Source organism: Cydia pomonella, chromosome 7 (genome assembly GCF_033807575.1).
Source record: "Cydia pomonella isolate Wapato2018A chromosome 7, ilCydPomo1, whole genome shotgun sequence".
In the NCBI taxonomy this organism is placed as follows: Eukaryota; Metazoa; Arthropoda; class Insecta; order Lepidoptera; family Tortricidae; genus Cydia; species Cydia pomonella.
Window position 1 is genome coordinate 23,246,647 of NC_084709.1, and position 16,884 is coordinate 23,263,530.

The 16,884-nt window shown below is 36.6% G+C and overlaps 1 long non-coding RNA gene across 1 annotated transcript; it reads right to left on the reverse strand.

The window, feature by feature from the left end:
* Nucleotides 1-3,148: 3,148 nt before the first annotated feature.
* LOC133520178 (uncharacterized) lies at nucleotides 3,149-16,608 on the reverse strand. Its single transcript, XR_009799718.1, has 3 exons — nucleotides 16,227-16,608; nucleotides 14,283-14,355; nucleotides 3,149-8,494 (listed from the first exon to the last, which is right to left on the reverse strand). It is a non-coding gene; the product is annotated as an uncharacterized LOC133520178 (long non-coding RNA).
* Between the last annotated feature and the right edge of the window lie 276 nt (nucleotides 16,609-16,884).

Here is a 16,884-nt window from a genome sequence, read left to right on the forward strand (position 1 = left end):
AGTTACTCTTCCGTCACAATAAGCTAAACTGGAGCTTAAAGTATAGAAGATTATTAACCAAGGGATGAACTGTGGATAGTAGGTACGTCTTTTTACTATGAAGGGGAAACTTTTTGCGATAACTCAAAAACAGCTAAACTGATCATGTCCGCTATAGTTTTTATTTAATGTCTTTCTTAAGCTCTACTTCCACGATTTTTTTCATATGTTTTGACCTATGGTTCAAAAGTTAGAGGGGGGGACACATTTTTTTTCTTTCAGAACAATTATATCCGAATATATCCACTTTATCAACAAATATTTCTTGAAGACCCCAATTAGTTTTGAAAGACCTTTCAAACGATATCCCACACTGTAGGGCTAAAGCAAAAAAAAATTCACCCCCACTTTACCTGTCGTGGAGGTACCCTAAGAAAAAAATAGATTTTATTACTTTGTCGGCTTTATTGATTTATATATCCATGCCAAATTTCAGCTTTCTAGCACACACGACCACGGAGCAAAGCCTCGGACAGACAGACAGACAGACGGACATGGCGAAACTATAAGGGTTCCTAGTTGACTACGGAACCCTAAAAACTGTACGAAAAACGAGAACTTATGTCTCTTGGAAAAAAGTTATCATTAACATGAACTGTATCGACTAGTAGGATAAAATAGCGAGTGTTTGTTTTTTGAAATTCTTGGTTATAAATAATAAAAAATGATGCAGTCTTTTTTCTTTAAAAAAATAAATTAATATCTCCTTAAGTAAAATGAGCTGACTTATGGTGTTAAGGCACTTTACCTCCAGGACCCATTAATGTTTTCCACACTATATCGCAATATAGTATGGTAATAAGCATAAGGTAAGGTGGGGTAAGTCTATCACCGGGGCAAGAATAACGCATAGTTATTTAGTTTGTTCTGGGCATTTTCCGGAAATCGACAACAATTGTGCCTATTTTGCATAAAACGAAGTAGCACTATTCTAACCACCCCAACTTGTAGGGTTGTATACTGATAGTCTTGCCCCGAGCATAATAAACTATATTCGTTTTACGCCTACCTTACCTTACGTATTTTATTTATAGTAAAACATTTAATGATAAAGTTTTAGAAGCATCCATCTGTCGCCATAAACTTCGCCTTCATTAAAACTTTTCCTTCTAGCTACATGCATATTTAAAACCCTAACAGTTTTGACAACTTATTTATTATTCTACAAATTGTTTCGATGAAAACCAGACGTGTTTGTCACGAATGCGAAGAAGTTATTTTTTAGATATAAATGTGAAACTTTGATATTATAATAATGAAATTATATTTTTACCCTTACTTAAATCCTCACGTGGCTTTGGAACGGATTATAAAATAAATATAAACCTTATAAGTATACCCTGTGAGTAGGTATATGACATCTAATAACAGTTCTTGGTTAGCATTTGGGTATAATATTTTATTAGAAATAGAATATTATTTTTAATGGAGTATAATATTTACTTTTGTACACTTACCTAGTAGAACTTTTTCTGATAAGTGTATAGTAAAAGTAAAAGAATAGTATACAATATTACATGTATTAAATAGTTATACGCGATAAAGTTACTTTAAATCAACTAGCGTCTGAATATTATGCATTAGTAGAGTCTCAAGTTTTGGGGTCAAAGCTACAAATATAAATAAAACATTTGTTGCCCAAAAACGTGCTATCAAAATCATGGTCCATATCCCGTGGTGGCAGTCGTGTAGGGAACACTTTGTCCGGCTCAAAATTCTAACAGTACCCTGTATTTCTAGTCTTACTGACTGGAGTCGTAAAACTCTTAGAGAGATACGAGACCGAGGATGAAAGAATCTCTAGAATGAATACACGCAGGAAGGACTCGGATATTTTGATAGCGCCTAAATTGAAAGTTGTTCACCATTGTGTGCGATATCAAGCAATAAAATTGTACAACTGCCTCCCCATTGAGCTGAAATCAATGCATAATATAAATAACTTTAAATTCTGACTAAGGGACCATTTCAATAGTAAATATTATTACCATGTTAACGACTTTATTTGTAATCTTAAATTTTTGTTACAATGTGCTCACATGTTTTTTTTTTCACTAAACTGACATTTATAAGACTGTAATTTTTAATATTTTGTATATTTAAGTTTAAGTTATCCAAGTAATTTATAAAATTGTGATTCATTTTAGTAGCTTGTAAGTTAAATATATTACCGACATGATTGTTAAAGTGTTATGCGATAAATTATCTTATCTTATACATCGAAAAAGCTTCGAAAAATTTCTATAAATCTTAAATAAAGTTAAATATCTCTCATATTTAAACACTATTTCAACTTTGCTTTAACTCTTAACATGTGATACAACCTTAGCAACCCGATTTGTCATATATAGAGATTCAGTATAAAATGTCTGATAAAATGTAACAGTACCCTGAAAATTATACAATACTAGTCTTAATTGAGGATTAGCGTTATCATTACGCCCTCGCATGCTGAAATGAGGCTCTTTCAGGTTAATTTACTCCGTACCTTTCAGTTCAGGTTCTTAGTATTTTCCTTTATTTATCTTTTTTCTTAGGCTAGGCTAGGCTTTATTTTTTTTTTTTATTAGCCTATTTGTGTGCCACTGCTGGGCAAAGGCCTCCCCTCTAACTTTCCAATCCTCCCAGTGCTGAGCAAGATCCCGCCAATATGTATATAAAATATTTTACTTTTATTTACAATATGTATATAAAAGTAATAAAAACGTTTACAAAACATATAAACACTTTATAAAAAACCTAACCAAGAGTGCCGCCAGCAGGCAGGGCCCAAGCTGCCGGTGGTCAGGGCCGCAGAAAGAGGAACCGCCGGACTATCCGCGCCGTGTCCAAGGTCACCGCCTTCTGAATCTGACCCTTGATCCAACCACCTAGCGAGAGTCTCTCAAGGTGTTGGTCGAGACTCTTCGCTATCAGACCGTTTGCTGAAACAACTATCGGGACAATGATCGTCGAATCAACATCCCACATGGCGGTTATCTCGTGAGCCAAGTCTAGACTTGTCCTTCTTGGCTTTCACGAGATTCTCATCATGGGGGATGGTGATGTAGTATTTTTATTGTTAAAAACGAGTATTTCGTAGTTATGTAAACATCTATTACCTATATTGGTAAAGGAGAATGGGCAATTTGTCCCATGGATGTATACTGTTGAGACATATCTCGTTTGAAAGGGTTTACTCTTAGCATTATTTTATTGTATGACACCAACTTTGGATAACGTGCAGGGACTGAGCAATTTAAAAAAAAGAGTGGCCAATATAAACTGTTGTTTTACAAAGTACTTGTTATGTAGCCGGTTGTTAGGTGTTTTGTATGAAAGAATATGAGAAATTCTAGATTTCTGTTTACCACTACTTACGTTTAAGTACGTACAGGGCTGGAATTAGTTGATATAACATATGCTTGAATTAAAAATACTGCTATTAAACACTGAAACTTGCTTGTATACTTAAGCCATATATATCATTTAAAAGACATTTTTATAAGGTATTTTAATATATATATACTTGCACTCAAATGCTTGCAGGGGCGGTAATAAAACGAGTTTTTTCGTTAATTAATTGTGGTAAATGCCGCTTTGTTTGTTCTACCTGACACTAGATGGAGCCTTGGTAGCCGTTTGGGTAATTTTTACTATTGGTATATACATTTGAGTCATATCCTATTTGGAAGGTCTTCAATTAAGCATTAATTACTTATATGACACCAAAGACCGAAAGTGTCCAGGGAAGATGATATTAATAATTTTGATCATGCGCTGCGGCGTAAACTGGAACTAAAAAATGTCATTCATATAGAGTTACTTTTGTAACCATTTACATCACTTTGCATGCCTGAAATATAATGAAAAAGTAATTTATATATTTTTTTAAATTATTACCGCTCAATAAATGGCACTAAACTACTTAATTATGATTTTTCAAATCCTCTCTAGTACTGACATCTTGCGTGCAATAGGAGAACCGAATGAGCGGCAAATGCTGGATCCGTATAGTCGCTTATAAACGCTAAAAAATGTCACCGAAGAATAAGTTTGTTTAATTCGGAACTTTGACAATAAAACGAGTGGTTACCTTGAACTAGTAAGTTTCGTCTATTTATCTCTCTTGCTCTTACATATTCGAGTGATAAAGGTAGAAAACGCATTATATTTTTTAAAGTTCGCGTTATGTCCCGCTAGAAACGTTATATAAACTTATTATTAAACATGAAATAAGATTCCTAAGCAATAAGTAAATAGGTAAGTAAATGTATTTATGGAGTAGTTGGAGTACCATAATTAGCAGCAAGAAAATAAATCTAAGTTTATATGTTACGATAAAATAAATCGTAAAAAGGTACTATGTACATACTTGTTTTGTCTCTCTGCAGGAAAATTGTGTAAAAGTGAAACATTTGAGATTGCGTCGCGGTTCAAAGCAACGTTCCCTTCGTTTGCCATATGAAGCAGGATTAAATTGTGTAGTTTTAAGTTCTCATGTAAGTGAATTGTCAAATTCTTAGTGAAAATAAAGAATCTTAAACCTAAAATTAACGCAGTGAATACATTACAAGTATCAGCGACTCTTAACTGCTTGCCAAGCTAAGATAGTAGCTGTATTTCGTTCCATTATATATACATATGAAATAAAAACTTTTGAATACATTTAACACCTTTATTTCATATAAATTGAAAAATAACTGACGCCATACATTTTCTTCACGGTCGCACAAATATTAGCAGGATGAGTCGACAAGTTAATTTAAAGCAAGCATTGGTGAATAGGTGCATCCAGATCCAGATAAGAGAATGCATGGTTATTGCGGTTTGCTAAGGGCACCGCTAGCTGGTGCGGATGCACAGAGCACTTATACATACCTTAATAAATAAAAACTTTTGAATACATTTAACATCTTTATTTCATATAAATTGAAAACTAAGTGACGGCATAGATTTTCTTCACGGTCGCACAAATATTATCAGGACGAGTCGACAAGTTACTTTAAAGCAAGCATTGGTGAATAGGTGCATCCAGATAAGGGAATGCATGGTTATTGCGCCAATCTCGGACCATTTGCGATTAGTTTGCTAGCTGGAGCGGGTTAACGAAAAACAGTAACTGGCGACGCTAACTGGCGCGGACGCGTGCGACGAATTTTACCTACAAAGGCACCCGCGCGCGTGCATCCGCTCCGTGCACTCGCGCCAGCTAGCAAACGCCCTTAACCTTTTGAACGCCAAGAATACCTTAAGGCGTCGTAACTAGCTATGCTCAAAGCGTCATAAATACATTATAGCTGATATAGCCGCTGTCAGAGTAACCTTCACACTTTCAAGTAAGGTTTAGGGCATAGGGCGTCCGCAACGTCGCGCGTGTGCACGGAGCGGGCGTGCGGCTTACAGTATGAGCAACGCTAACTGGCGCGGACGCGTGCGACTGATTTTACTTACAAAGGCACCTGCGCGTGTTTGCCCGCTCCGTGCACTAGCGCCAGCTAGCAAACGCCCTTAACCTTTTGAACGTCAAGAACACCTAAAGGCGCCGTCACTAGACATGATTTAAGGGCCATGAACACATTATTGATTGTAGCTGTTATAATCGCTGTCAAAGTCCCTAATGTAATACTCATGCACTTTCAAGCTCACTTGCGCCCGTGACCTTGGCATGTGAGTAACGTTTTTGTTATGGCGTTCAAAGGGTAAAGTATCAATGTCGTAATGCGTCGCTAGCACGTTATTTTCGAATCGCACCCGTGATCCCGTGTTGGACTGCACACGCGGTGTACACTTCTTGTTATTGTAACCGTTTGTGCGCCTAGATAACACAAGTACACATACACAACTCGCAAAATGCTCGCGTGCTCTTGTTTATATGTAAAGTACGTCTTCTAGGGCCGCGGATTGGACCCACGCGACCGGCGGGGCGGTGAGCAGCATACATTGGTCGCAATGCAAGCTGTAAAGCTAGTGCAGTGCATGAGGGACGCGCGGCTTTCTCTCACCACATCTTTAGGTGTTCTTGCCGTTCAAAAGGCTAAAATCACCTAATGAGGTGGCTTTACATTAGCTAGATGCCGGCCCACACGCCGATCCGGTGTGCAGGCTAAGGAAATCGTTATGTAGACCAATTCGAAAGTGCAACTGACAATAAATCAATTTTAGGATAATATTGGAATGATACCAGTTAGCTGTCATTCGTGCGTTCATTTCGCACTTATACGCATGTATTTGTGCGAGCGAGACGCCCGCAAGTAACTGATATGATTCCAATATTACTTTAACATCGGTGTGCACGCCCCTTTTTATTCATAAACAAGGTAAGATTGAACCACTATAGAAGGCAGCAAAGAGGCCGGCAATGGAACTGGTAGCGTTTGATGGAGACAATCAGTTTTCTGTCAAATGCAAGTTCAAATTGGCCTGACTGTCTCACTCGCACACCGGAGCAGCGTTTCATATAAGCGTACTTTGTTATATCCAATCGACCCGCTCTATTCAGTAGGTTTAATTATCTCGATCCATCAGTTAAGTAACAATCTCTTCAATCTGGTGGATCGAGATGGTGGATCCTACTGGACAGATGGAACCTATGGATAGGAAAACGTTATGCTCAACAATTTGGTAGCAGAAAATGTGTTTTTTAAATCGCGACTGTGTCATTGACATAATATATCTGAGGACGGGCCTTACGGGCAATAAGAATGAGGCCAGTACAGCGGTGTTACGCACACGAGTTTGAGCCAATCGTGCAGTCTAACGCCACAAGTACCACAACGTGATTGGTTGATGAGTTCTAGTTGCGTTAGACAGCACGATTGGCTCGAATTTGTGAATGACACATCTGAACTAGCACTATCGTTATTGCCCCTAAGGTCGGTCCTTAGATATATGGTAAGCGTTAGGATGGCGGTGGACCTCAGCGAATTTCAAAGAAATATTAATAAACATATTGTACCTTCTGTGTACCTCAGTGTACCTTTAATAGACCGAGACGAGATATTTTACAAAACGGTCCACCCGCCAACCTGACGTCAGGATGGCGGGTGGACCTATGAAATCTTGCATGAGCTTAGCCTAGCTTGTTTTGGGGAGAGGTACACCGGTTTCTATTTCTATTTACAGAGGTACACTGAAGGTACAATGCGTGTTTAGATATCTTTGAGCACCTCGGCCACTCCGATATATCTGATGGCGACTGTACCATATAACTGCATACTTTTAGTGCGGTATAATGCAAGATTTCATAGGTCCAACCGCAATCCTGACGTCAGAATAGCGGGTGGACTTTTTCTTAAATATCTCGTTTTTGGTTAGGTACACAGAAGGTACAATATGTTTATAAATACTTACTTACTGCTGTGGCGCAGCGACCCGAAGTGGATCTTGGCCTCCGACACCAAAGACCGCCATGCTTCTCTGTCCAAAACAGTTTCCATCTAGTCGACGGCGCCGAGTTCGCTAAGGTCTTTTTGCATTTCATCTCTCCAGCGGGACCTACCTAGGACGTCTAGACGGTCTTCGGCCATTTGAAACTTCAGAGTACGCCCTTCAGGCTGCACGATCCTCACCCATCTGGACTACGTGCCCGAGTCATCGGAGTCTGGCAGCGCGAAAAATCCTAGGACCCTCACGTGGAGAGGATGGAACCTGGAGACTCCACAGGAATCAGGAGATTGAAGATCTGGTTTCCGAGCCGAACGTCATTGGATGTTTATAAATATTTCTTTGAAATTCGCTGAGGTCCACCCGCCATCTAGACGCCAGATGTCAATGCCGTGTACGACCGCCCTTAAAGCGGTGTATTATCTCTAGTGTCTCCAATATGTTCTCCTGGTGGGTCCACGGGGTTTATTTTAAGTGTTATCATAAACAGTGTTCACCAGTGGGTCTACGGGTACCTAATTATTTTTACCATGGGCCGACCATGAACACGATTCTATTTTGAAAACGTTGCCCGCGTAGCTACTTCAGTCTAAGGCGGTATATACTCTACACCACGTTCACAAAAGATTGATATTTTAGGTAAAAACTCAGATTTCGCTATTTTGTCCATAGTAAATACTAATTCAAAAACTACTGTAGGGCCTAAAATCTTCTGTGATAGTAATGTAGAGATAAATACTGTTGACAGGCGGTCAACGGTATTTAGTACAATAATTACACTAAAACAATTCATATAGAATACAGAACCTATGAATAATATATATCTAGAGAATCTAACTTTAATGCAATAATATAATTGAACAAAAGAAATACATTAGTACGAGTAGTACGATCAACCTATATGTCTATATTTAATAGTCTTAATGTTCGTGTATCGGTTCTGTATTCTATGGCCATTAATTATGCTTTATTTTTCAACTTTCTTTGACTACACACAAGTACACATTATATTTGCTTTTTTCTTGAACTTTATCTTGCCCATGTTCGATTCTTCTTATGTCGATGCATCCTCATTATTGCCGTATGGTTTCTGAAAATACAATAACACTTTTTGTATTGTTTTCTAATACCTATGTTTGAAGTCGGTTTCCTATTTTTAAGAGAAGTTTTTTTTTCATGTAAGTACCGTCAAGTGGGGTAAATTAGAGCAGATGGGATACCTATTGACAATTATGTCAATAAACAGTTTTACGTTCCATCAAGAATTGAGAGGTTGCCTCAATTCCTCATGGAACCCATGATGTAAGCTAGACCTTTACACAAATATTCCTTAAACCTCGTTAAGCTTCTTTACAAACATAACAAAGAAGACAAATCGTCTAGCGTGAAATACGCATCGTTAAAGAGTTATTTTCTGGTCCTGTCTTAGTCTATAAATGTGGTATAGTCTTTTAAGTTCCACTTCTTCAAATAGCACTTTTTTGAATGGCAATGCCTGGTCTGTTGATGAAACTAAAAAACGCCTATAAGATTTGGGGAGTTCCCTTAATTCCTCGTGGTTTTGTCAAAAATAGGACCATCTTGGAACTATATACCCACTTTCAAACGATAACTAATTTTCAACATTGGTTCAGAAATGACGAAGATCTTACTTAACATATATACAAAAAAAAAGTTTTTGAAGTCGGTTAAAAAGTAGTATCTATACAATACTTCCGTCCTTTTACTAAGAAGGGATGACTACTACAATTTGCTTACTAGGTAAGTACTTACTTACTATTAGTATCAGATTGGAGTCGACTCGAGAGTCGATAAAATGGGCGTCGCTACCCTTTCCGGGTGGGGGGGATTTCACCGCATGAAAAAGAGACACATATAGTGAGTTCTTACTGTTCTACCAAACTACATAATTATATAAAGTAGTCTTACTTTTTGAGTCAAATTAGTTTAATTCTAAAGGTGCGACGTAATGGCCTGAAGCCCGCTCTTAGCATACCTAGTTATACTATTTGATGGATATTGGTGTCAATTTATAATACGTTTAATTATTCATTGTCTTTACCTAATTATCTTTACCTTTTGCCGACCGGTTTGGCCTAGTGGGTAGTGACCCTGCCTATGAAGCCGATGGTCCCGAGTTTGAATCGCGTAAGGGCATTTCTTTGTGTGATGAATACAGATATATGTTCCTAAGGCATGCGTGTTTTCTATGTATATACGTAAATATATATTTATCTAAATAAGTATGTTTAACGTCGCCTAGTACCCATAGTACAAGCTTTGATTAGTTTGGGGCCAATCTGTGTAAGATTGTCCCTACCTATTTATTTTTTTATTACCTAACGTAACCTACTTTAGGTAATGAAAGCATTTTATTTTTGTAAGGGTAACAGTTTTGTTGGGATATAAAATGGTTAATGATAAAAACTAATACTTTTACCAGCATTTTAACTTTATATTCATGTATTCGAAACCTATACATTTATGACAATAACTTTTGCAAGACGATAAGATTTTTTATTCACAATAACTTGTCCGTATTCGAACTGTCTGGCTACCCGGCTAGCCGTGGCTGTGTACCCGGATTTTATACTCTGAAACTGGAACTAGTGACAGATAAGAGTCGATTGATGTTTTTTTATAAAGACACTTATACTTAAATAGAATTACTTACCTGTTTAATTAAAAAAAAAAAATTTAAATTAAAATTAAAAAATTAAAATTAAAAAAATTAAAATTATTTATTTCTATACAGAACACAGAAAAACATAATTGGTATACTGGCGGACCCCAAACTAGGCTGAGCCTGTATCTCGGGACCCTTGAGTGCAATACATTGGCAATAAGTATAAAGACGTTACAAATAGGTACAGACTTTACAAATCAGAAAGAGAAGATTAAAAAACTAAAATATAACAACACTAAAATACATTACAAAACGGTGGATACTACTATACAAATATGTGTGTGTGTGTGTGTGTGTGTGTGTGTGTGTGTGTGTGTGTGTTTGTGTGCGTGTGCGCGTGCGTTAACTTGGTACAAGAAGAGCCTCCGTTTCGTGATATGTTAACGACACAAGCCACTTTTTTACTAGCATTTTAAATTAAAAGAAAGACTACTTATACATAATAATCCTTACAGTTTTAACCTATTTAACCTACCTACCTACCTACTTTTAATAGTAGCAGTTCGGTTCACTTAGTAGAAATACCTGTTCTAAGAATAATGAAAAAGAAAGAAGAGTAATAAAAATAAAGAATCTGGAAGTCGTTGAGGTGTTCCGTTCTTCATCAGCAATTCTACTTCAACAAATGTCACTTTATTGAGTAAAAATGCTTGTAATATTGATGAAAATTCTAAAATGACTATATGTATGCCTATCCTGTACAATATGAGAAGCTCCTTCGGTTTCTCGTAGAACCTATCATCAGAACTGGACCTTGACACAAATGTTCCTTAAAAGCCTTACATGCTATAAACGAAATGAAATAAAAAACACGCCTAAGGTAAAATACTTGTCGTTGAAGAGTTCCATTTTGCTCAATTTCACTTCATCAAATGTCACTTGTTCAAATAAAAAAAACTTGATATGTTGACGAAAATCCTCAATTCCTCCCAATTGTGAATTCAAATCGATTTAAAATCCTGAATTCCTCATTGAATCCATCATCATAACTGGACCTTGACACAAACGTTTCCTAAGAACCTAGCTTGCTACAAACTTAACAAAGAATAAGAATCGCGCGCGTTGAAGAGTTCCGTTCTGGTCAATATCACTAACTTGTTTAAATAAAAATGCTTGATATGTTGACGACAATCCAAACATTACTGTATGTATTGTATGCCTATAAGATTTGAGGAATTTCTTCGATTTCTCATGGAACCCATCCTCAGAACTAGACCTTATGACACAAATGTCTTCAAGAACTTTACTTGCTACAAAATAAACAAATAAAACATATCGCGCGCGAATTGGCGAGTTCCATTTTGGCCAGCATCAGCTGTTGCATTTCGTCAAATGTCACTTTTTAATAAAAATGCTTGATATGTAAATAAAAATCCAGAAATTATAAGATGTCAGGAATTCCCTCGATTATTTATGAAACCCATCATCAGAACTGAACATTGATATAAATACACCTTAAGAACGTTACTCGCTACAAGCTTAATAAAGAATACAAAACGCGTGCGTTGAAAAGTTCCGTTCTGGACAACATCAGCAGTTCCACTTGATCAAATATAACTTTTTTTAAATAAAACACCTAGAGATATTGATGAAAAAAAAAACTATATGTATTTCTATAAGGTTTGAGGTGTCCATCATCAGCCCTAGACACTAGACACTGGTGTCTAGCACAGATATTTCTTAAGAACCTTACTTTCTACAAACTCAAAAGTTCCGAGGAATTGTTCGGATTAATCTCTGCCGCCTCTTTCCGTCACCGCTTTACGTTACATCATTTATATCTTCACCACTTAGATGGTTGGCAATCCTCAACTGTGCATTTCTCTAGAAACTTCCTGCCTCATGCAGCTAAACTATGAAATGATCTGTCGCATGCGGTATTTCTGGCCCAATACGATCTTTAAAACTTTAAGGAAAGAGCGTATTCCTATCTTAAATGCCGGCACCGCACTTACAATCCCTATGGTGTAACAGATGTCCATGGCCAGCGGTAATTGCTTACCATCAGTTGATTCGTCTGCTAGTTTGCCTCTTATATCACAACAAACAAAAAAAGAAAAAAATCTCACGCGTTGAAGAGTTCCGTTTTAGTCAACATCACTAGTTCCACTTCATCAAATGCCACTAATGTGAATAAAAAAAGCTAAAGATATTGATGAAAATCCAAAATGACTATATGCCTATAAGAATTGAGGAGAATGAGGAGTTCCCTCGCTTTCTCATGAAACACATCATCAGAACTGTACTTCGACAAAAATGTTTCTTGAGAACCTTACTCGCTACAAACTTAACAACGAAGAAAAATTGCGCGCGTTGGAGTTCCGTTTTGGTCAACATCAGTAGTTCCACATCATCAAATGCCACTTTTGTGAATAAAACTTGATAATATGTTGATGAAAATCCAATAAGTACTATATATATACCTATAATATTTAAGAGATTCCCTCGATTCTTCATGGGACCCATCATCAGACCTTTACCTTGACACGAATGTTCCTAAAAACCTTAGTACTTAAAACTTACTTGCTACAAGCTTAACTAATAAAACAAATCGCGCGCGAGTTGGCGAGTTCCATTCTGGTCAACATCAGCTGTTACACTTAGTTAAATGACAATTTTTTTTATAAAAATGCTTGATATGTAAATAAAATCCCAGAAATTATTACATGTATGCCTATAAGATTTTAGGAATTCCCTCGATTCTTCATGAAACCCATCATCAGAACTGTACTTTGTCAAAAATGTTTCTTAAGAACCTTACCTGCTACAAACTTAACGAAGAAAAATTGCACGCGTTGGAGTTCCGTTCTGGTCAACATGAGTAGTTCCACATCATCAAATGTCACTTTTGTGAATAAAAGTTGATTATATGTTGATGAAAATCCAATAAGTACTACATATATGCCTATAGCATTTAAGAAATTCCCTCGATTCTTCTTGGGACCCATCATCAGACCTTTACCTTGACACAAATGTTCCTAAAAACCTTAATACTTAAAACTTACTTGCTACAAACTTAACTAATAAAACAAATTGCGCGCGAGTTGGCGAGTTCCATTCTGGTCAACATCAGCTGTTACTTTAAGTCAAATGACACTTTTTTAATAATAATGCTTGATATGTAAATAAAATCCCAGAAATTATTACATGTATGCCTAAAAGATTTTAGGAATTCCCTCGATTCTTCATGAAACCCATCATCAGAACTGGACATTGATGTATTAAGTACACCTTAAGAACCTTACTCACTACAAGCTTAATAAAGAATACAAAACGTGTGCGTTGAAAAGTTCCGTTCTGGAACACATCAACAGTTCCACTTGATTAAATGTAGCTTTTTTTTTTTAATAAAACGCCTAAAGATATTGATGTAAATCCAAAAAAAAAACTATATGTATTTCTATAAGGTTTGAGGTATCTATCAGACCTGGATCTAGACACAGATGTTTCTTAACAACCTTACTTTCTACAAACTTATCAGGACAAATCTATTACGGCGAGTGTTCCATCGAATTGCTCGGATTAATCCTTGCCGCCTCTTTTCGTCAGCGCTCTACGCTACAACATTTTTATTTTCACGACTTAGATGGTTGGCAGTCCTCAACTGTGCATTTCTCTAGAAACTTCCTGCCTCATACAGCTAAACTATGAAATGATCTGTCGCCTGCGGTATTTCCGGACCAATACGACATTTAAAACTTTAAGAAAACAGCGTATTCCAATCTTAAAAGCCAGCACCGAACTTACAACCCCTATGGTTAAGCAGGTGTCCATGGGCGGCGGTAATCGCTTACCATCAGGTGTGACGTCTGCTCGTTTGCCTCTTATATCATAAAAAAAAACAAAGAAGAAAAATCTCGCGCGTTCAAGAGTTCCGTGTTGGTCAACATCAGTAGTTCCACTTCATTAAATGCCACTAGTGGGAATTAAAAAGCTTAAGGTATTGATGAAAATCCAAAATGACTTTATGCCTATAAGATTTGAGGTGTTCCCTCGCTTCCTCATGGAACCCATCGTCAGACCTTTACCTTGACACAAAGGGTCCTAAAAACCTTGGTACTTGAAACTTACTCGCTACAAACTTAACAAAGAAGACAAATCACGCGCGTGAAAGAGTTCCGTTTCTGATCAACATCAGCAGTTCCACTTCACCAAATGTACTTACTTACCACCCATTTATTTGAAACAGTACCTAGGTACTCCATTTTGATGCCGCCAGCTTAAAACTTCAATGGCCTCAGTGTCCGATGAATAACTTAAAAATGCTGAAAGTAATAACAATTATAATAAGTTGGGGAGTAGCGACCTTACACACCCGAGTGCTCCTGGGGAGTTCTGTTACTGGACATACAATAATAATAACAATAAATAAATAATATAGGGACATTCTTACACAAATTGACTGAGTCCCACGGCAAGCCGAGAAGGCTTGTTTTGTGGGTACTCATACAACGACATAATAATATACACCGTGTTTTTATTCAATTCCGTTAACTTCGGGGTATTGGTAAGTACGTTTAAGGAAACTACATGACATAGTTAATTTTCCAAAAAAAAAATTTTTTTTTATATTTTTTAAACATTTTTTTTGTTATAAAAAGTAATTAAATGTTGCATATAGCGTTGTTGTTGCACGGGCATTACATTTATCTCAATCAAACAATTGAAAACTGTGACATGTCAATGTCATTTCGAACATCGATCGTCCGAGATAGTACTTACGTTTAGTAGCAAATGTATTAACCCGTACTAAACACTAATCAATATGTGAACGGGCCCTAAGGTAAGTGTACACACTCGTAAGGGCTTTATAAGATAAAAATAAAATATGGATTAACTCTGAAATGGAGTTAATTAGAATACCGGTGTCTTTGAGAAAGTTACTTAATTTAAGCTCAGGAATGCACCCTTGAAATTAACGCAAATCAAAAAAAACACGGTGTATAATATACAAATACTTAAATACATAGAAAACATCCATGACTCAGGAACAAATATCTGTGCTCATCACACAAATAATGCCCTTACCGGGATTCAAACCCAGGATCATCGACTTACTAGGCCAAACCGGTCGTGAAAAAAAGAGCAAAAAAAAAGAAAAAAGAAAGATATGTCAAAAGAAAATGCGATTTGGAAACGTTATTCGCCACTTAAAACACTTTATATATCTGGTTCACAGCATTTATTTGGTGCTGATATAATGCCTGCAATATTACCCGAATACATTAAAATATGAATAAATTATCATAAATTCAAAAGATGGTCCCTATAACAGTTCATTTTTACGTGGAAAAATGGCTTTCATGTAAAATGTTTGTCAGACATATTTTTGGAAGTATAGTACAATCATTGTTCGGATTAATCCCTGCCGCTTCTTTTCGCCATCGCCCTACGCGACAACATTTCCATCCTCACCACTTAGATGGTTGGCAGTCCTCAACTGTGCGTTTTTCCAGGAACTTTCTGCCTCGCACAGCTAAACTGTGGAATGAACTGTCGCCTGCGGTATTTCCGGACCGATACGACCTTCAAACCTTCAAGAAAAGAGCGTACTCCCATCTTAAAGGCCGGCAACGCACTTACAACCCCTCTGGTGTTGCAGGTGTCCATGGGCGGCGGTAATCGCTTACCATCAGGTGATCCGTCTGCTCGTTTGCCTCCTCTACCATAAAATAAAAAAAAATATAGGTAACATTTCACGAATAAAAATACGGTAACACATATTTTTAATTATTTTTTTAACTTATCCTACGCAAAATAGAATTGGAGAAACTGACATAGGGACTATCATTCGACACGACACGTATAGTAAAGTATGAATCCGCTCTAAGTCCCCTTACATAGACAGTGGGAAGTTAAATAATTCTTGTTCTGAAAACAATAAAATGTTAAATGATTAGGTAGGACAATCCAAACTTCTAAGGTCGCGTAGGTCAGAAGTAGATATGAATTTGTTCGACGATACGATAGGAAACTTTTCAGCATTTACATTGGCGTTTTTTTTTCTGGAATACTATCTAAATTGCACTTTGTATATATGCTACATTTTTTATATAATTTGGAGCCTTTATTTTCCATGGAGTCGAACGCTATATAGCAGCTATACGAGAAAAAATAATACTTTTATCTTACCTACCCCATGAATAGTGAAGATCATCAAGGAGCATACTCTCTGAGATCAATGGAATGGAGTGCCTTTCGATTGGAGAAAATTATAGCGTATTAGAAATATACTATTTTGTAATTACAATGTTGAATATTTTAAATTGCGTGTTTTGACAATTATTGTTGACAATATTACATTCAGTCATCTTGACATAACTTTAGAAATCCATAAACTAGTCTATACTTTTTAAAATGATGGAGTAAGACTGACGAGATTACCGCGATGTATAAATGTTTTACGTCAAGTAGAATTTTGCTTTAGAGCGACATCTGGCGTTGAGTAGAAAAGTTAAGGCGTAATTAACTACAATTAATTAACTCATTAAATGGTTTTATTTTGGTCCCTGCAACGATTTGACCCCAGTTATATTATACGAAAAATAGCTTATAAAAATACTTTTCACATGATATACATGGCATTTGTATACACTCTTATTTCGCTGTGTATTAAGTAATTTTTAGAATGACGATTTTTTAAAACTGTACATTGTGTCCCTTTAAATACTTTATCATTGGTGTTGATACAAAAAACATAAAGCATTTTTTATATTCTTTCGAATAAAATACGCTAAAACTTTTTATATCCCGCGTTTAAGGAAATATAACTGCTTAAATGCGCAACTTCTTTT